The sequence below is a fragment of the Galeopterus variegatus genome, unplaced genomic scaffold (genome assembly GCF_000696425.1).
Source record: "Galeopterus variegatus unplaced genomic scaffold, G_variegatus-3.0.2 Scaffold4243, whole genome shotgun sequence".
Taxonomy (NCBI): Eukaryota; Metazoa; Chordata; class Mammalia; order Dermoptera; family Cynocephalidae; genus Galeopterus; species Galeopterus variegatus.
The window spans coordinates 58,422-79,710 of record NW_007730354.1 but is presented as its reverse complement, the minus strand read 5'-3'; positions in this window follow the sequence as shown (position 1 = coordinate 79,710).

Here is a 21,289-nt window from a genome sequence, read left to right as displayed (position 1 = left end):
GGAAAAAAAAAAAAAAAAAAAAAAAAAAAAAAAAAAAAAAAAAAGAAAATAAATATGAGAAAGCTAAATACCATTATTTTAAAATGCCACTTTAAGACATTTAAGCTGAAGAGGTGTCAAATGATATTCTTTCAGATAGTGGTAGAAAATTTATGGCAAGGAAAATAAAAAATTGGGGTTCTATTTTGCCTTATTGAATTTCAGGGATGAATCTCCATTTGAAATTAGTTTATTTGTTAATACATTCAATGCATTTGTTGAACACTTACTACATGTAAAGCATTGTAATAGATATTTATAAAGTTACACTAGGTAATCTTTGATCTCAAAGAATTTATAGTCTGGTAAGAGTAATGAGGTAAAACATAAATAACTATGGGGAAAAGTAGAAAATGGCCATTTCATTTCATGGCACATAGCAGGTGCTCAATACAGGTTTATTGAATGAATGAATGAATGAATGAATGAATGAATGAATAAAGGGCATAGGGAGGCACATATGAAATACTAAGAGTTGGGAAGCAAAGCTATTTATGTGTGAAAAGATCAAAAAAGGCCTTTATAGGGAATATGACAATTGAACAAGACCATAAATGTTAGATAAGATTTAGACATGAGATTGCAGGGAAGGAACAATTCCAGGTGGAGGTAACAAAGTGAGGAACTGGAAGCCAGAAAGTTGAGGGTATATAGAGTGAAAGGGGAAGCTGACACATGAAAGAGAAGGTCATAGAAAGATAAAGCTGAGAAAGTAGACTGGAACAAAAGTGTGGAGGGCGTTGACTGCTCTAAGAAATTTGTAGTTTATTTAATCGGTAATATTTTGCAGTAGGAAGATTATTATATATAAAAAAATATTTGAATCACTTGAAGAGATATGATTAGAAGTGCTCATATAAAGAGAAGTTATGAGAAAGACAGAAGAGAGGAAGGAAAGAGAAAGTTCCATCTGGGTGTACTTGGCAATTGCGACTGTGTAGCTCCAGAGTAGGAAAAAGGAATAGAAGAATTGGGAATCAGAGATATTCTAATGAAAAGGTGTACATGTGACCCTCCTTTAAGTGCTAAGACTCTTGCTGGAAGGATTTATTTTATTGGACTTCTACAAGTGGAATGCAATTATTCATTAACACCCAGGGGAAAAAATCCATTGCTATCAGCACTTAATTGTGCTCTGCAGTATGAAATTCCTTATTCAATCTTTTCAGAGGCAGCAAGTAGGAACAGTTAGAAGGCAATTTCCCGGCAAAAGTAGTCTACATTTACTGTCTCCATTTCCACACTTTCTTTCTTCTTTCTTTCTTTCTTTCTTTTTTTTTTTTTTTTAACAGAAGCAATGACTTATTGGTAATGGCAATGAATGAAACTGACAGTCTCTGGCGAGAATCAAGCAGTTATCCAGGAGCTTTAGATCTGATTGCAGTACGGTCTTCCAGAGTCTTTTGTACCTTAGTTGCTTTCTTCTTTCACTCATATTAGTTGCCTGGACTGGAGTACCACCAAAAGTAAAACATGAAATTCTCATTGTTTCTTATTCACTTCAATTAGACTGAATCATTTTTACATTTTTCATTCACCTCTTGATTCACTGCAATCTGATTTTGTCTCTCATTTCAGTAGAAATCACTCTTGAAGTTACCAGACTCCTTAATTGCCAGTCCCAATGGCACATAGCTCAAACACTGTCTTTTTTGGGGAACCTTCCTTAACCTCATAGACAGGGCAAGATGCCCTTTCACCTGTTCTGCCAAAGCAGTCTGAGCTTATCTCTTTTATGGTAGCTACCATACTAGATTGCAATTATTTACAGCTATGTTATTCCCTGTAGACTGTGATTTCCATGAGGTCAGACACTGTGGCTTATTCAACTTTGTATCCCAGCACCAAGTATGATAATGTCTGAATTACTAATAAATACAAACAATAAAACCCCTTTTGTCTTTCCTTGTATTGTATATTATTTGTAAATCATTAAATGATTAATATATTAGTAAGGCTTAGATGTTTTACAATTGATCCTCTTGTCCCCTAACCCTCACACATTGCCGCAGTTTGTTATCTATACTTCTTATGACTACCATATTGTGATTTTGCTGGGTAAGAACTATTTTAATTTAGTTAGATATTTTTAAGTGTCTCCTATGAGACTCAAAGATAAATAAAAGTCAATAAAAATGAACACCTTCTGTGAACAAACTAATAATTTTTTATTTCTAATTGTACCTAACATGGTTTTGTCCAGTAATATAGCTCATGGTAAAGTAATATTGCTCATGGTCAATAAAGCTCGGTACCTTATTATTCTACTTGTTTTGCTACATTTTTTTTCTTTTTCCTGGCAGCTGGCCAGTACAGGGATCCGAACCCGTAACCTTGGTATTATAAGGCTGCACTCTAACCAACTAACTGCCAGCTCTGCAACATCTTTTTTACCATTAAAATTAAACATGTGAAGACCACTCTTGTCTACATTTTTGTAAACACACACAAATACATATACTTGCTTTCTTTTTAATCTAATTTTGCAAATACTTTGGGGTTTACCAACATTGATACATGTGGCAGTTTGGAGTTATCTTTGTTTTTTTTCTCTTCCTTTTGCTCCCTTTAGTTATTGCCGAATTTTTCTTCCCATCATCTACAAAGCCCATATCTTTCATTCTGGTTAAAATCTGCCTTTTAAACCTTCTACTTAACTATTTTCGCTTCTCTCATTATCTTGTTCATCTATTATTTTGACCTTTTTACTCCCATGAAAGATCTTCCTATAACTCTTATGGTAGGACCATGAATGAATGATATAACTACAAAGGCATCTACAGATACCACAAAGATAATCATCCAAAATAATCCTTAGAAAAATTTGGGGGTAGCATTTAGTAAGGCAGCAAGAGGTATAGTGCTGTTATCTTTTAAGAAAATTTATATCAAAGTAGTATTAATGAAGTACAAAGTCCAGGAGAACCAAGAACGTAGAGTTTGGGAGGTATTCAAATTGTCAGCTCATTATTGTTCCATGTGAGTTTATCATTTCGGTGAAGAAATCTGATACATATTATGAATTTAAATAACAATAACAGTATATAATCAAGTGCTAACAAGTGGTAAAGACCGAGCTTCAGTGATTGTAATATGAGGGTTGGTTGGGGAGGAACTAATATATGTAAGTAGGGAAAAATGATACACTGATTTGATATTACTTGTGATAAATTTCCTAATGTTCTACATGCATTATGTATATATTCCATGTTTTTAAAAAACATGTCTATCAGACTAATTTCAATATTATCATTGAAGTGAAATATACTATGAGATCCTGAAAAATCTGAAAAATCTAACCAAAGCAATCTGTGCTTTGCTCTAAACTTTTTTTTTTTGCTAAGATATTTTCAATTTAATAATGCTGAGATAGTTATTTTTAAAGGGGTTGAATACAGGCACATTTTAAAACCATGTTCATTTTTTAGAATAAATGAATATGTAAGGTTATATTCAAATTTAGTTTGTTACTTTTGTTCAATGTAACAAAAGTTAAAAGAAAATCATTTGGATGATTAGAAGATTGTTAATAGATGCTATTAAAGAAACTTTTAGCATTCATATAAGCAGTTTTTTCTGTGTCAAGTGAAAATATTTTCTTTTGGAAATACTTTCCTTGATGCTTATAAACAACTGAGCTGTTGTGATGGGGTAGAAGCAATGGAGGTTTAGCTTTTGCTTTTGTAGAGGAGCATTGGAGCATCTATGAATTTTAGATACATCAGAAGCATTACAAAGACTTTGCAAACAGACCGAGGGAAAACAGGTCAAAAATCGGTCTTTCAAATAGTACCTTATCATGATTCCAAATGTAAACTTTTCTTACTTTTAATTACTTACTTCTAATAAAGTGTAAACTATACATACATGGCAATGTTTGCTAGTAAGAGAATTTTAGAGATGATTTGCCGGACATCAAATAAAATATTCTTTACAATGTACCTTAAAACAACAAAATGAACAATGAAGGTGTATAAGTGTAAACTGGCTATGCATTTATTTAATTTTAAGGATATAAGACTGAATATATTACATAAGCCACTCATTCTTAAAAGCAAAGTATAATTGTTTGCCACAATTATTTTAATACACTTCTCTTCTAAGGTAAATTTTAAAGTCAGGAAAGCCAGGTTTGGAATGGGAAGAGTTAAAAAAACCACTAAGTAACAGTAACTCCATTTAGATAAGGGGACAGAAGGGTGGAGCAAAGGAACAATACACCGAAGTGCTTTTCTTTCACAGATCTTGGTTCAAATTAAGGTTAAATTCCAAAGGAGGATGTGTTTTCCCCATATGGAGTCTTAAAGGACATGCCTTTGTTTCCAACTTCCCAGAGAAGATATATGTTAACACAAACAAAGCATTTCATAATAAATTTAACTTTTATAGAGTGACTAATGCCCTGTGGAGATAAGGCAGACTCTCAGTCACCTGTGTTAAATCCAGGCTGAAGAACTATGCCAAGGGCACCCTGACAAAACTTTATTCCTTTGGAGAGGATGGCAGTAACTTGGTAGGGAGCAGAAAGGGTCTTGATTTAAAAAGTTTCCTTGGAATCACTCTCTCTTCCTCACTGTGAACACAGTTTAGCATTTATGTACTTTGGAAGGACAAAGAGGTGAGGTGAGCCTGCCAAAATTTGAACCTGTGTTTCTGGGAACCTGCTAGTAGGTCAACTGTTACAAATGTAAGAGAAACTGCAAAGGAGCAGTAGCTACTAGAAATTGGGGAGTTGGCCTACAAAAAGCTTTATTAAAGCCTGCATACTGTTTCTTCTTCTAGAGCTCAGATGAGGTGACATGATGTTTAAAATGCCACAGAGTATCACTATTGCTCAATCCACCAGGCTTGAGTGGGGGTAGGGGGCGGGAGGTGGAATGGCGTGGAAAGAGGCAACTCTTTTCTGCTAGAAATATTTTACAGTTTCTCTTAAAAAGAGATCTTTACATTTTTCTTGGGGCCTTGTTAACAATAATAACTTATTAATCTATCTCCTTCTAAGAAAGACAAATAGTTTATTTGTGATAATAGTGCTTTTCTTTCCCCCTTTTTTTCTTTTATCTTTACATTATTCTTTATTAACTAGAGGACTAGTTCTTAAGTCCTTATTCTCACAAAATGTCTCTGAATTTGTGGGTAGGTAAATTCACTCACTGGACGTATATGTCCTTTTCCCATGTGCAAATCTTACCAACTTTAATTGAAGGAATAAAAGTTAGTCTTGTGGCATGTGAAGAAGGAAATTCCTTTCTGAGAGAGGGAAACAAAAATCTGTTTGTGTCAATCATATCAAACACATCTGACTATATATTATACAAGATTTATTTTTTATATTTATAAATTCACCCTTGATAAAAGACTTAAAAATAGAATAGCAGTCTCCCCTCTTCCTGCCCTCGTTAAAGAAGGAAACTCTGACATAGAATAAACTCGATTTTAAGTTGCTTTATGAGAAATTCCGACCACCTCTTTAGTTCACCAATCTGCAGGTCATCAATGTTGATTCTAGATGAAATTAAGTATCATCATTTATTCCAAGTTACTAATTTCTTTATAGTGCCCAATTTTCTTCTTGTGCTCTGAATTAAATAAAATAAGTAAAATAAAAACATCTTCCATCTTTTTAGGTTAGCCAGTGACTGACAGAAGAGACTTTTCTGACAGTAGATTGCTAGACAAGGGTAGTGAGGTTGCTCTTCTTAGACTATGTAGTACCAAATCCAAATTTCAGAAGTCAATGAACTTTTCTGAGAGGAACACCACAAGGGGGCAGGTGAATCCAGGCTAGGTCCTAGGTAAGAGGGTCTCAATATTGGGAATTCTGGCCAAAGAGGGGAAAAGATGAGTGAGAATTAGAAACAACTCTAAAGATAATATTTCTTCATGAACATAAGCATTAAGTCTGGATCACTCAAGTGAAATTTTATTCAGAATATATCCAAAGACATTAACCACAATACACCAAGAAAATAAATGAAAGATACCAAACCAATGTAAATAGTTACACACTGAAAGTTCTTACTATGTTTAAGACGACCAATAGGACGGTTTTATCAAGAGAAAGACTGTATGTGAGAAGAAATCCAAAATTTACTGTAGACCAATCAGGGTATGCTTTGAAAAATAAATTATAGCCAGAAAAATAAATTACAAAGTATCAAATAATTAAAAAGAAATATGAGAAGATACCTTTGCTTCAAGATGATCCTAATAATGAACAATTTCATAACAGAAGCACAAACTTTCAATAGAGCTATAATGATCCTCCCCCGCCCCCCTAAAAATCGATAAATTAACCTCAGGCATTTAGGAGAGATAAAAGCTATTGCTTAAAAAGGTTATTTAAAGAGTGTTTTGATATTCACTAGAAATTAAATAGCCTACCAACAGGAGGCAAAAATTGATATTCGAGAATTAGTTCTCCTAAATAAACATTTTTAAGTTGACACCAGATATCGTCTGTGAGAACATCAATGACAATTATCCTCTATGGCCAACATACCTTCCATGCAAAGCAGGCAGGATAAATTCTGTTTGGCAAAGCTGGAAATTATCACCAGCCTCCCTTTTATACCTCACTAAGAAAATACATTTAATTATTTGATATGGGTAGATAGTGTATTATTTTACCTTTTACAAATTAAAAAAATAAAATGCACAGAATAGTACTGGGTAATAAAGTGCTCAAATTTTGCCTCTTACTGGTCATTTTTTTTAGTTCCTAATAACAATTAGGATCTTTCAAATGAGTTTTTAAGTAGCTTCTCTTATTTATGATAAAATTAATTTCTTATTTAGGCCTTTATAATAATTTTCTATAATAACAACGCAGAAGTCACTTCTTTTATAATAAATCTACTGATTGATTAGGTCACCTCATGATACAGTTTAGGGCAAGCCAGGTTTTAGAATGTGGGAATCCAAGCTCAGTAATCTTTGTGTTGTACCATGATATAGTTTGGTTTTGTGCTACTACAGGACTTAACATTAGCCAAATTATTAAGCCTATTTTTTAAAGCAAAGCTCTGGACTCAAATATGAATGCCTATTTCCTATGTCACCTTAAAGGCTTTTTCTCTCGAATTCTCTCATTCTTCTCTTCGTGTGTACAAACATACACAGACAGAATATACACTCATACACATAAACTCCGACACACATACATACATGATGTAGTCCATCGCTGAGGATATTTTAGAGCACCCTTTCTCTCGTCTTTTTCACTCTGTGAATTAGTCTTCTCTTCCTCGTCTTTCTTTACCCCTTCGTATGCTTTGTCATCTTAAGGACATAGAAGCAGCTTCTGCAATGCTTGAAGTAATAGTGTTTTTAATTTGTCAATGTGAAAAGGTGGATGCCTTTTAAAATCTGACCAGTCCGGGGCTATTTGCACATAGTAGACATTCAATAAATATTTGTTGATTTGATTTATTCTAGGGTAAAGAACGGGGTAACAACTCTTTTTGTCTTCACTGATGTGCTATGGTCGAGCCTGTGTACAAATGTATTTATGAGTAAATATTAATGGTCATGGTCACTGAAAATGTTTTAGAGAGAAAAAGTCTAGATCTACAGGCTATTAGGATTAGCAATGATTGTGAGCATGTTTAATACAACACTCTAAGTAATTATGAAATAATAGATGACAGGCCCCATACATAAAACAGGGTCTCAGTAAAGAGAATTCTGATAAATTACTTGGAAGCAAAGTGTCTATCCCATGATTCTGAATCACTTAAATCACTTAATAATGTGTTGAGGGTTTACATTTTTGACTTCGTACACTAAGGCAAAGGACCCTTTCATCTCACTATATTAGGAATAATATTTTGGTTACAAAATTTAGTGAGCATATATGAGCCACATATTTCCTTTGGTATAATTTCCCTTGCAATATTTACAAAAGTATTTATGTATGGTTTATCAAAAATCAAGAGGCCTTGGGGGCCGGCCCGGTGGCGCACTGGATAGTGCGCCGCTTGGGAAGTGCGGCGGCGCTCCCGTCCGAGGGTTCGGATCCCACATGCAGACCGGCTCCCGCTCACTGGCTGAGCGGGGCGCGGGAGCAACGCCGAGGCTTGCGGTCCCGTTGCCGGTCCCGGGTCCGGTGCGGGGGCAACACTGAGGGTTGCGATCCGTTGCCGGAACCGGAAAAAAAAAAAAAAAAAAAAAAAAAAAAAAAAAAAAAAAAAAATCAAGAGGCCTTGAACATAGAGAGCCAGAATTTCTCCTAAAGTTCGAGTAATGTATAACTTTTAAGGAATTTAAATGTTATACTCCCAACATTTAAAAGAGCATAATTGATTTATTTTCTTTTCTTGATCACCTACAGTAAAAACTGTTTCTGAGCTTACAACATGTTAAATTTTGGCTTAGGGCAAATTTACAACAGCAAGGTTTATGATAAAATCTGTCAAAACATTAACCACGATGGCGTAAGTTTCAGCTCTTAGCAGCAGATAGGGAAGCAGCATGGCTGACAGACTGAGGAGCTGGGGGAGGAATACAACACATGTGTACTTCTGGCTCTGAACGTGCCTGCTTATGTCGCATGACAGAAGTTCTTCAATTCCATTCTCGTTTTTCCCAAATGTGAAAGTTCTATAAGAGGACTATGTGTCTTAATTAAGTGGTTTCAAGATATAAATCTAAGTAAAAAAATTTAAGCTAAAAGAACTTTAGATGTTCAAGAGAAAAGCTGAGCACTTTCATTTCTTGACTGATGAATTTCAAGAAAAATAAAGTATGAACACCAGCAGTGCCTTACTTAAGCAAACATGATTCACTTGGCCAGGTGCCAGCATTTGAGCACTATTCATTAAGATAATTTTAATTTTTCAACATGGTAAACAGTGCTGGCAGTTTTGGTTTATTGCTACTTGATGAGTAAAGAAGCTATATTTTCTAGAAAATTACACACAAAATACTCATTGAAAGTCAATCACTCTGCCAGCAGTCAATTATAATCAAGAGAGTTAACTTTGTGTGTGAGGTACATACTAGAAACAATTTTGGAGGACATACTATATCTAAAAATGTAACTTGATTAGACACAGTCGAGACAGATTTATGAGAAAAAAATCTTCTTTAAGGAACTTAAAGCTTTTCAGTTCGTTAATATTACAGTCATACAAGTAAAGTGCAGTGAATTGTCTATGCTTGAGTGTTTCGGAAAGCCGTTGATACAACTGACCTATCTATTGAAGAATAGTATGCATTTTTTAAGCTTTAGGATCTTTATTCAACAAGTTACATGGTGAAAATTGGTGGAGACCAAAATAGAGACAAAATAAAATTGGTAACTAAATATTAATTTTGAAACTGTAGCTTGGTGGGTAATGTTCATGAACAAGTTATTTTTGTTCCAAATACCTTAAAATATGGCTTGGGTATTGAAAAAATAATATCTAACAAGAAAAAAAATCTCAAAAAAGTATATCAAAGTAATCAGAATTCAGAAAAATTTGGTTGTTTTTGGAAATGAGGAGCCACCAAATCCAGAATTATGATTTAAAATAGATGCATGAACATCAGAAGGTGTCCAAAGACATCATGCTGGTTTATACATTGCTTGCATTCTCCCTCTCCTTGCCTGAATTTGGATTCACTCAGTCCCAGAAAGCAAGTCAGTTATAACTGTTGTTCAGTAAGGATTTAAATAGCCTATTTTGTGGTCTGTAAATCCGTATAAACTGTAGTGAAACCATGTCTTTACTTTATCATAGAGTGAAATTTCTAACTTTGGACTGTATGGGACCAAAATTTAACAGCTACGTGACAAGTTCTGATTTAAAAAAGCAAACCAAACCAAAAAACTAAACAGGAACAACAAAACCCACAAAAACTTTTTGATTATGGTTACAAATTTAAATTTAAATTGTTATCGTTAAAATGTTATAGTCTTCAGGTAAGCAAAAGGTTTCTCACCTGGTAGCGTGCCGGGTGCTAGAGAATTTGACATAATTTTATATTTTTATACCACTGTTGTAGGAAAGAATATTCAAATTTTAATCTTTTAATGTCATACTTTTTAGAAAGACATGTCATGCAAATGTTTAGGAAATTTAAAAAGTTTTAAAATTTAGTTTTCATTATTAAACAAGAATAATTACACATCAAGTATTACCTATGCAAAGAAATAAGAGTGAGATTGAATCTCTGATCTCCAGAAGCCTGCATTCTAATGGGAAAGAGTACGGGAATACTGAAACAAGAAAAAACTTAATAACTGCCTTAATAGAGAAATGAAGAAAGAGCTATAAGGTACACAGAAGAGAGATTAACTACAACTTGGTGGTAGGGTGAGGGTGAGGAATTAGGGAAAGCTTCATGTAGGGGGTGGCATATAAGTGTTCTTGAAGGGTAAATTGGATTCAAACAGTAAAGGTGGATTTGATTGAGCAGAGGATTAAAAATGGCAAATGAATTGAATAATGAAAATACAGGGTAGGAACAGAAATGGAAAGTATGCTTGGAGCATAGGGCCTAAGGTATTAGTATACTATGAATGAAAGTTGCTTTTATTAACTTTTTCCAATCTATAGGGAAACAGAATAATATGGCATAGAACTTCTATATATGATTTAAGCAACTGGCTATTTAGAAAAATCCAATATAGGCCCAGACAACTTTCCTAAAATTTAAAGACAATAATACCTGCAACATTGAAACTTTGGCCAACAATATAACTATATGTCTTGAGAAAGTTGTTTCATCTTTTATAAAAGCAGAAACAATGATTATTGTAATATAATTGAGATTTTAACTGAAAAGAAACTTCTGATTTTAAGAAGATTTTTCTCACTTCTATTTGACAAGGATGATTACACATCCACATTTCTCTGTCACCAAAATAAGAGCATACAACTACTCTTTATAATATGACCACAGTTTAAGAAAAGGTAAAAAAAGTGAATCTAATTTTGCAAAGTGATGACTATGACATAATAAGGCATTAATAATCAGTGTACACATTTAAGTAAAGAGTAATTCTTCGAAGAAGAAACAGTGAGACATGTCAAATTATTATATCACTGTTCAAAGTATATTTGACTTTTCTCTCCCAGAATTATCTTCAGAACTGGTTTATGAGTTAGAGAAGAAATTCAGTCTCCTCTCTTTCAGTCATTTGGCTTTTAGATTCAAAACAGCATGTTTAGAAGCAAAATGAAGCTCAGAGATTTTAAAGCAAAACTTGTCCTTAACAAGTCAATGTGTACATAGTCTACATGGGTCTGAGAGACATTCTTTGTGACATTATCAGGAGGATCTCCCTAAGCAACAAAAAACATTGGCATGGAAGAAAAGAGAGATAAAGTATACATGACTGGTACATTTGGCAGTTCTCACCTTTTCAAGTATTATGTAATTTTGGTTCCTCCATTCTAGGCCAAGTTCCTACAATTTAAAACAGGTCTACATTTTGAAGTTTCTGCTACAGTGAGTGTGATTTTTGAAAAGTTAAGTCACTTCTTAATTTAAGCTTTTATAGGTGCACTTTGGTTTATTTCTTTATTTTTCATACATATTATGAAGGCTACTTTTGGGGAGCAATTGGACTAGACAGGCAAGAGCATATTAGTTGCATAAAGACATATAAATCATACGATTTTAATGATAAAACCAGAAATGTTGATTGCTGCTGTTTTCTAAGTCTTTCCTTACATGGAGCCAGTGTTAAAAGTTCGTTAGCTAGAGCTTAACAACACAAAGGCTAAAGGAATGGAGTTACCACACAAGTGTTTAAATTCCACGCCGGATCCCTGGCTACAACAGAGAAGAACGTTCAAACAACAAAAACAGAGTTGCAACGTCTGAACTTGTGTGTCACAGATACCTCTTACTCATCACCAGGCAGTTCTCACTCAGGGCAACCAGGCCCTCCCAAGCAACATGGTTAATTTAATAAGGATTCCGAACCTTTTGGCTGCAGATAAACCAAAATGGCACATGGCTCATAACTCAAACATTTCATTTTAGGCAGCTGTTAGTTTTCTTGCCCAGGCTAATTTGGATTATTCAATCATTTTCTTTTCTTTAATGAAAAACTGCTTGTAGTTACTGGTGGAGAGAAAAAGCTGAAATTATGGATCTTGGAAGGTAAATTTATTATCTACTCATTTTAATCATGTATACAAGTGATTAAATTTGTAACATTTTATTAGCAGTACAGTTATATCTGTGTGCATTTGTGTACATGTGTGTGCATGCACAAGCATATATACAAATTTAATAACATTCAATCCTGACTACTATTTCCTGCTATGATGTACCTGGCACCTCCTGCAGTAAGCAACTAAAAATGTTGGATAAAAAATGACAAACATCTTTTCAAATGCATCAGTATGTTGGCATTCAGTAAGGAACATTCAGAGGCCAGAGCTAAGTAAAACTAGGAACCTTCAGTGGTAAATGAAGCACAAAAGGCAGTTTTCACTTTGAAAGCCTTATGATAGGAGTAAAATACTTTGGTTTTCATGGCCTTCTAATATAGCAGGGGATAAGGAAAAAAGCCCAGAGCCCATCCAAGGAAAGAAATTTTGAACTCAGGCTGTGAATGGAGAACAAAAAAAATTCCTCCTATAAATTTTATAACCACAAGCCAGCCCTCATGTGAGTGGCCAACGCAAATTAATATTACCTAAGTGGCCCAATAAAAATCAAATTAAGATTTAAAAGTGGTTTAAGGCCTGTGCCTGTTTCCAAATGACTGGCAGAGGCAAATGCAAAGCCTCTGTGGAAGAGCCCACCTTTAACCCAGGCCTTGAAAAATCCCACAGAGACTAATTCTAAGAAATTTAAGTTCATATTCATAAATTACCAGATATCCAAAAAAATAAAATAACGTAAATATAGCCAGCAGAAATAATAGACAGCAAATAAGAGCAGCAAATTCTTGAGATATTAAAATGATCAGAAATTAAGTATGGAATAGGTGTGTTTAAAATGTATAAGAAGATAAAAAAGGGATTGAAAATATGAGATAGGAACAATGACTATAAACACAGCTAAACAGATTTGGGAAAGAACAAAATATAACCTCCAGAAAACTATAACAATGAAAATTAAAAACTTACTAGATTTCTGCTTTTAGACAGAATAGAGTGGTTTGTGGCAGGGCCAATGGTCCTGCCAAGAACAACCAGAAAAGCTGAATAAACTACAAAAAAAAAAGCATTTGTTGAAAAGTATCAAAGAGGGGCTAAAATAAAGACAACCAGAGGGACTAAGATTCCAGAGAGGAGAAAAGAACAGAGAGGTTATCTGATGATCTACAGCCACTTTTCCAATGGAGACATTTGTGGGTTCTGGGTGAAGATGAGAAAATTGATATTCTGGGCTTTGTCCTAGCAGAGGGCTGCTGCTAGAGACAGAGCTTTTCACAAACTTGCAGGGCTGGAGTGACAGAACTGGGCACCCAAAGGGCCTGTAACACACACCCGGCTTCTCCCTCAAGATAGAAGGCAAATTCTGAGCTGTCCCATGTGTGGGGTTAAAAAAGCTAAGAAGGGAATATCTAAGAGGACCCCAGTGACAATATCACTTTCACCCCTGAAAGACCTAGTGAACTGTGCCACAGGAAAAGAGGCAAACCAGAAATAATTTTTCCTTACTCAAACTGCAACTCAGCTCCAAATCAGTACAGTATCTGATTGGATTAAGTGATTAGCCTCCACTCAATCTTCCCAGCAGATTAAATGGTAAACCCTCTGTGGAGGAAGACAAAATCATTTGGAGGTTCGGGCTGTCTTGCAGTCAATCAAAAATTAATAGGCCTTCTAAGAGACAAAACAGACAATACAGAAAAACCCACAGGTGATTCTGATATTGGAGTTAGCAGACATGGACTTTAAAGTAACTATGACTAGTATGTTCAAGAAAACACAGGCAGGGGCTGGCCAGTTAGCTCAGTTGGTTAGAGCGTGGCCTTGTAACACCAAAGTCAAGGGTTCAGATCCTATATAGGCCAGCTGCCAAAAAAAGAAAACAGAAGCAAAGGGGAGAGAAAACAGATTTAGAAAGATGAGCATTTCAATCAAACAATCAAAATGTATCAAAAACAAACAAACAAACAAGAGGAAATGGTAGAATTGAAAAATATAGAATTTGAAATTAAGAATTCAACAGATGGCTTTCACATAAGACAGTGTTACTGAAATGAAAGACAAATAGTTTTAAAAATTCAAAACTTATACAGAAGAGGGTGAAAGAGATATGTGGGAACACAGTGAAAAGGTTAATATATACATATATATATATATATATGTATATATTAACCTTTTCACTGTGTTCCCACATATCTCTTTCACCCTCTTCTGTATAAGTTTTGAATTTTTAAAACTATTTGTCTTTCATTTCAGTAACACTGTCTTATGTGAAAGCCATCTGTTGAATTCTTAATTTCAAATTCTATATTTTTCAATTCTACCATTTCCTCTTGTTTGTTTAAAGATTTCCTAAAACCGACAGAAGATATCAAGCTGAAGATTTAATATGGTGTCCGAACTCAATCAAGAAATATCCCAAGACGACCACATCTAGGTACAAAATAAAACTGCCAAAAAACAAAGTGAGGAAAAAAATGTAAAAAGCAATAAGAGAAAACAGACTTTACTTTCAGAAGAGCTGAAGGCTGGCAGCTGATTTCTCAACAGGAAGAGGGAAGCTAGACATTAACAGGATGACATTTTAAAAGAGTTATAGGAGAACTTATATTTTTGGCTATAAAAAAGTAACAGGGGGGCCGGCCCCGTGGCTCACTCGGGTGAGTGCGGCGCTGGTAGTGCCGAGGCCACGGGGTCGGATCCTATATAGGGATGGCTGGTGTGCTCACTGGCTGAGCGTGGTGCAGATGACACCAAGCCGAGGGTTGGACTTTGGACAACAGGCAGTGCTGGACAGTGAATTCTGAGAGAAGGTAAATGAACAGAGCCCTACGATTGCCCTAGCTTATGGTATGGAGAGTTTACAGAGCACAATGCAGGGAAGGAGAACTAAAGCGGAGCCTGGAAGTCTCTCTGAGTTGAGAACACAGTTGAGAATTTAGGGAGGCTAAGGCAGATAGAATTTACATGTCAGAGTAGAGGAGAGAATCTGCATGTAATAAAGAGAGGGATGCAGAGAGACAGATAGAGAGACAGGGACAGAGAGAGAGAGACAGAGAGACAGAGAGAGACAGAGACAGAGAAAGCTCTGGAGACCCACAGAACACTCCCTGAGTCTTCTGAGTATGTGAGCTAACTAGTAAGGCCAGGGTAAAAACCACCAGAAATGAGTAGGCAGAACAATGATCTATACTCACACGTGGCTAGGAATGGTTTCTGTTGTAACCAGTTGCAGCAGAGAAATCTCACAATACACAGGGTATAAGGTAGTGTATTCAGAAGGGGACTGCCTCGGTTGTGGGGAAAACACTGCCCTAGACCTATGGCTGCTCTGGTCCTGCCTATCGAATCTTAAAAAACAGCCCTAAAAGTATCAAATTGCTTCCAAGTAATGTAACTGAACTCCAAAACAAAGCTCAAAATATTTTAAAGAAATACAAAAATACCCAGCACCGAACAAGTTAAAATTCATAATGACTGGCATTCAATAAAAAGTTACCTAAATTTTTACTGGCATCTAAAGCAGGAAATTATAATTCATGGTAAGAAAATAAAACAATCAATAGAAACAGAACTGGAAAGTGAACAGATGATAGAATTAACAAACAAGGACATTAAAACAGTTATTATAACAATTTTTTATGTTCCTGAGATATCATAAAGCATGAACAAGACAAGGAGAGACAAAATAATTAAAAAGAACTGATGCTAACTTTTAGAGATAAAAAATATGATGTCTGTGAAGAAAAAGGCCCTGGATGGAATTAACAGCACATTAGACACTGCAAAAGAAAAGATTATTAAATTTGAAGACAAAGCAATAGAAACTATGGAAAATGAAACATACAGAGAGAAAAAAAAAAAGACCTAAAAAAAAAAAAATGAACAAAGCACAAATGAGGTGTAGGATAACTTTAAGTGGCCCAATATACATCGATTAGTAGTTCCAGAGGGAGAGGGAAAAAAGTTGGAGGACAAAAAATATTTCAAAAAATTAATGGCTGGGCCAGCCCGGTGGCGCACTGCTACAGTGCGCCGCTTGGGAGCGCGGCGGCGCTCCCGCCGAGGGTTTGGATCCCACATGCAGACCAGTTCCTGCTCGCTGGCTAAGCAAGGTGCAGGTGCGATGCCGAGGGTTGCGGTCCCGTTGCCGGTCCCGGTCCGGTGCAGGTGCGACACTGAGGGTTGCGATCCGTTGCTGGACATGAAAAAAGACAAAAAAAAAAAAAAAGGAAAAAATTAATGGCTGAAATTTTTCTAGTGATAGTGACTACAAACTCACAGGTCCCAGAAATTTAATAAACCGCAAACACAGAAACATACTGAAACCTACACTGTAACACATCATAATCAAATTGGTTGAAACAAGTGACAAAGGGAAAAATATTTAAAGCAGCCAGAGGACATATTATGTACAGAGAACAAAAATAAGAATGACAGCAGGAATGAAGCCAGCCAGAGATATTACATAAACATTTTTGAAATACTGAAAGAAAAAACTCTTAACCTAAAATTCCATATCCAGCAAAAAAAAAATTTTTTTTTGCACAAAATGAAGGTTAAAAAAGAGAGACATTTTCAGACATACAAAAACTGAACCAACAGCCTTGCAATAGTATAAATGATAAATATTGAGGTAGAAGGAAAATGATAACAGGTGGAAACGTGGATTTACACAAAGAAGAGCACTAGAAACGGCAAATACATGGGTAAATATAAAATAACTTCACTCTTTTAAAAATTGTCTTAAACATAATTTGACTGTTTAAAGCAAAAATAATAATTTTATTATTGTGTACATATGTTGAAGTAAAATGTATGACAACAATATCACAGGTACCACACAGAGAGACAATGATTTTGTTTTTTTTTTTGCATAGTAATGTGACAGTTTAGATATTACAAGTTTATAGAATCTTTGCCCCCAAAGACTCCTACTGCCCACCCCCACCCTAGTCCTCTTTTAGTCATTTTATTCCAAACTTTAAATTCTAAACTCACTACAGGTGATAGAGTGTTTATTTTATCCTATGATGATTGAATAATCAAACACAACAGAAGCGGTATATTTAGATTTTCAATACTGGTTATGGCAAAACTCCACATACATATTCCAAAATTAGTAGAGGTGCTTTGTAGTATATTATTTTTTAATAAAAAGAATTTGATCTCCTTTCTCAGGTTCTTTCAAGCCATATTTACTAAAAATAATATTTCTCTTTAATATTTTATTACTATAATTTTATTTTATATCTAAATAGTTTTGAAAGGTTCCTAAGGTACCTAACAAATTTGTTCATGTTGACTTTTATCTTTATATAACTTTTTAAGGAAGCCAGACAGTTTCACAGTGAACTTAACTTGTTTCCTCACTGCAATATATTTTATAGTGCATATCTAGTACAGTGTCTTCAGGATTGTACACTTATAAATTTGATTAAGATCAATGTATAAGAATTGCATTGAAGGGCCGGCCCGGTGGCGCACTGGATAGTGCGCCGCTTGGAAAGCGCGGCAGCGCTCCCGTCTGAGGGTTCGGATCCCACGTACAGACCGGCTCCCGCTCACTGGCTGAGCGAGGCGCGGGAGCAACGCCGAGGCTTGCGATCCCGTCGCCGGTCCCCGGTCGGGTACGGGGGCAACACTGGGGGTTGCGTTCCGTTGCCGGACACGGAAAAAAGACAAAAAAAAAAAAAAAGAATTGCATTGAAGGGCCGGCCTGGTGGCGCACTGGATAGTGCGCCGCTTGGAAAGCGCGGCAGCGCTCCCGTCTGAGGGGTCGGATCCCACGTACAGACCGGCTCCCGCTCACTGGCTGAGCGAGGCGCGGGAGCAACGCCGAGGCTTGCGATCCCGTCGCCGGTCCCCGGTCGGGTACGGGGGCAACACTGAGGGTTGCGATCCGTTGCCGGACACGGAAAAAAGACAAAAAAAAAAAAAAAGAATTGCATTGAAATGTGTAGGATTTGCAATAGGGGATTTTATTTGAATAAAAAGTAAATATATATTTTAGATATTTGAGTTTGTGAATTAAAATATATCTTTGTTAATAATCAGAGAGTGAAGAAACTGGTGGCTTCTAAAGTACTAACATATTCCAAAACTATATTTAAAAAACAATAAAATTAAAAACAAGCACATTAATACTTCTGCAAAGGGATATCAATAGTATACAATATTAATACATATTTATCATTGTCAAATTCTATTTATAAAGTACACTTTAACCTTTATAAATTTAACTTACCTAACATTAAAGCACATAATAAAACAGAAAAGAAAACCTCTTCAGAAAAGGTTATTCTAATAAAAGAATTACAAAAAGTTTGGTAACTTGATATTCTATTTTGGAACGTATGCTACTAGTTCAAATGTGCAAGCTCCAACTTAACAAATGTTTAAAATATTTTAGTTTTTAAAACAGTGCCAAAATAAACCACATCTTTTCTAGAGATGACATATTTAGCTAAGCATGAGCAATATAAATCTTTCAACCATTCCATATATTTGTTTAAAAGGCTCAGAAACCACGTGCATTTCCAATAAGACATGAACAAAATGCTGAAATCACTGGAGCCTAACAGTTAACTTATAAATCAATTTTTAAAAAGGAAGATATATTTTTTTATGTGTGTGTACGTGCACACATATGATACATGGACAGACAGGTTAGCTGTAAATAGTAGTTATCAACAAAACAATATCTGTGAAAAATTTGGGTTTCATACATACCATATGTGAGAAGACAAAATGTATATGTCAAATTCATTTTATCATGTAATGCCTTATTAATCATTATTATAGGAAGATGGAAACTTTAAAAATAATTATCTTTAAAAATGCTACATATAAAAATGCTTTTCTATGCAAATATATTCAATATCAAAACTACAAATCTTTAACATTCTAACTTTTTTGTGAAATAAACTATTTCTATCGATAAGTGATGTGATAAGAAAGTTCTTCAGTTTATATGAATAGGGAAATATATAAAGTATCAACTTATTGAAAAAAGTATGTAAAATATTTTATTATTTTAAATATTTTAAACAATTTCTAACAATGGCTTGTTTAAACAAGTAGAATTAAAAATTCTCATATATTAATAATTAATAACTTCGCTATAACTTCTTATACCTTGCCTATAACCAATAACCTTGCGTATAACTGATTTTATCTCTAACAGTTGCTCTGGGAGGTAGAGTGAGCCATGAAGTTTAGACTGCCATTTTATAAAACTATACTAGCAAGTTTTAGCAACAGGTCAAATTAAAAATATCACAAAGTAACTCAAGGTTATATTTTCTTAACAATGAATTGCCACCATATTCCTAATTAGTGAAGGCTGAGGCAAAGCATGCTGCTACTAGAATACTCACTAAGAGGTGGTAATAATGTGATGATACTTACACATGCAGTCCACATTATTGTACTTCATTGAAAGAAATGTGCACAATCTTTTGATTGTCAGGGAATTCATAATATGTATATAAAATAAATGGTACAATAATAACAGAAATTACAAGAGTTAAAATCTTTACTTTAAAATTCTTTTCTTATATAAAAGTTTGGAAACCTGTATTGGCATGGAATGTAGTTATTGAGACCTCAGTTCTAAGTCCTAGCCAGTCCTTGGCAAGTTCCAAGACTCTCTGAGTCTGTTTCCTAATATATAGAATAAATGTAATAATAATAACAGTAATATTAAAATTATTATACATATTTTATTATATATTTTTTTATTTTGTTGATATACAATGTGGTTGATTATTGTGGCCAATTATGATATATATAAATTTATTATCATAAGGTTGTTGATAGGATCAAATTTTAAAAACATGTGAAAGGACTTTGTAAATCATCAAGTGCTACAAATGTTAGTATTATCTTTTCTGCCTTTCCTCCTCTGAACTACTTATTTTTACAAGGAGAAGTGAATTCTCATGTTAGTGGAATTAGACTTGATGATGTATGAAGCAAACTCAAAGCAACATTTCTGAGCAGTGTGGAATACTTCCGAAGTTGTATTACTAAATATGTAAAGAAGAACTGATCTGAAGTGAGCAAAGATATTCCTTCATACAGAAGAAAAAGACTATTTGAAATATTGTTGGTGGACATTTTTAAGTTTATGAATTCAATTAAGATAATATTTGACTGTGATACTTTGCATTGGTTATTTTGTGGGCAACTCATTTTTCAAGGGGATATAACATTTTTGGGAGATTTATCTGTACCTCCTAAATGACTTAAAAGGTGCTGTTTCTTCACATAGGGAGCAGTTAGGGGTTTCTGTTACAGCCAGTGACAAGACTGTGAATGACCAAATTATTAAAGATTTCTACATTTATATAGTCACTGATCTATGAAAGGCTGTAATTCTCTTTGAGTATAGAACAAATTGTTAGTTTACTTTTAACCCCTGCTGTGCCTTATTTCCTAATTCTCATAGTTTAAAATAATCATTAAAAGCAGGCTAAATTTCAATGCAATGGGATAATTCTAACTACCAGTTAATTTAGTGGATACAGGTATGATAAGGAAGAAATAGGTTTTGTTAGCATTATGATTCTTTCATCACCTATGACAAAGCACCTTACATTTTCCTGCAAAGTAAAAAAAACCTAAAAATAGATAATCTCCAATGGTATATGAAGGAATGGCACAATAAACTGTTCTGAATATAATTATCCTGAAAATAGGCAATGGTAGATAATCTAGCTCAGTCTTAAAGATGAATTAAAATGCATGGACTTAGAAAAATTTTCACTTGCCGACAGAATTTTCACTAATTCAATCTGTACTTGTTTACTTCATCCTGTTCCAGCCACAGTCATTTCCTATTGGCCTCCCATCTATTCAATCTAAAAAATGAAGATATTTTTCCTATAGACAAATACATAAAATCTTAGTTTTATTCAGAATTTCATGATTAGAAGGGACTGCTATGCTGTAATTATTTTAAGTTATCTCTTAAAATAAAAAGTAGGTAACCTGGACCAAATTGCAGGTTTACTTTTTTCTGAGTCCTTATATTTCTACATTATATTTATAATTTTATTGTATATTATATATTGAATTCCCTTCCTCCATAACAAAAATTCAAATAATAATCTAAAAAAAAAGAAAATCAATATGAATATTTA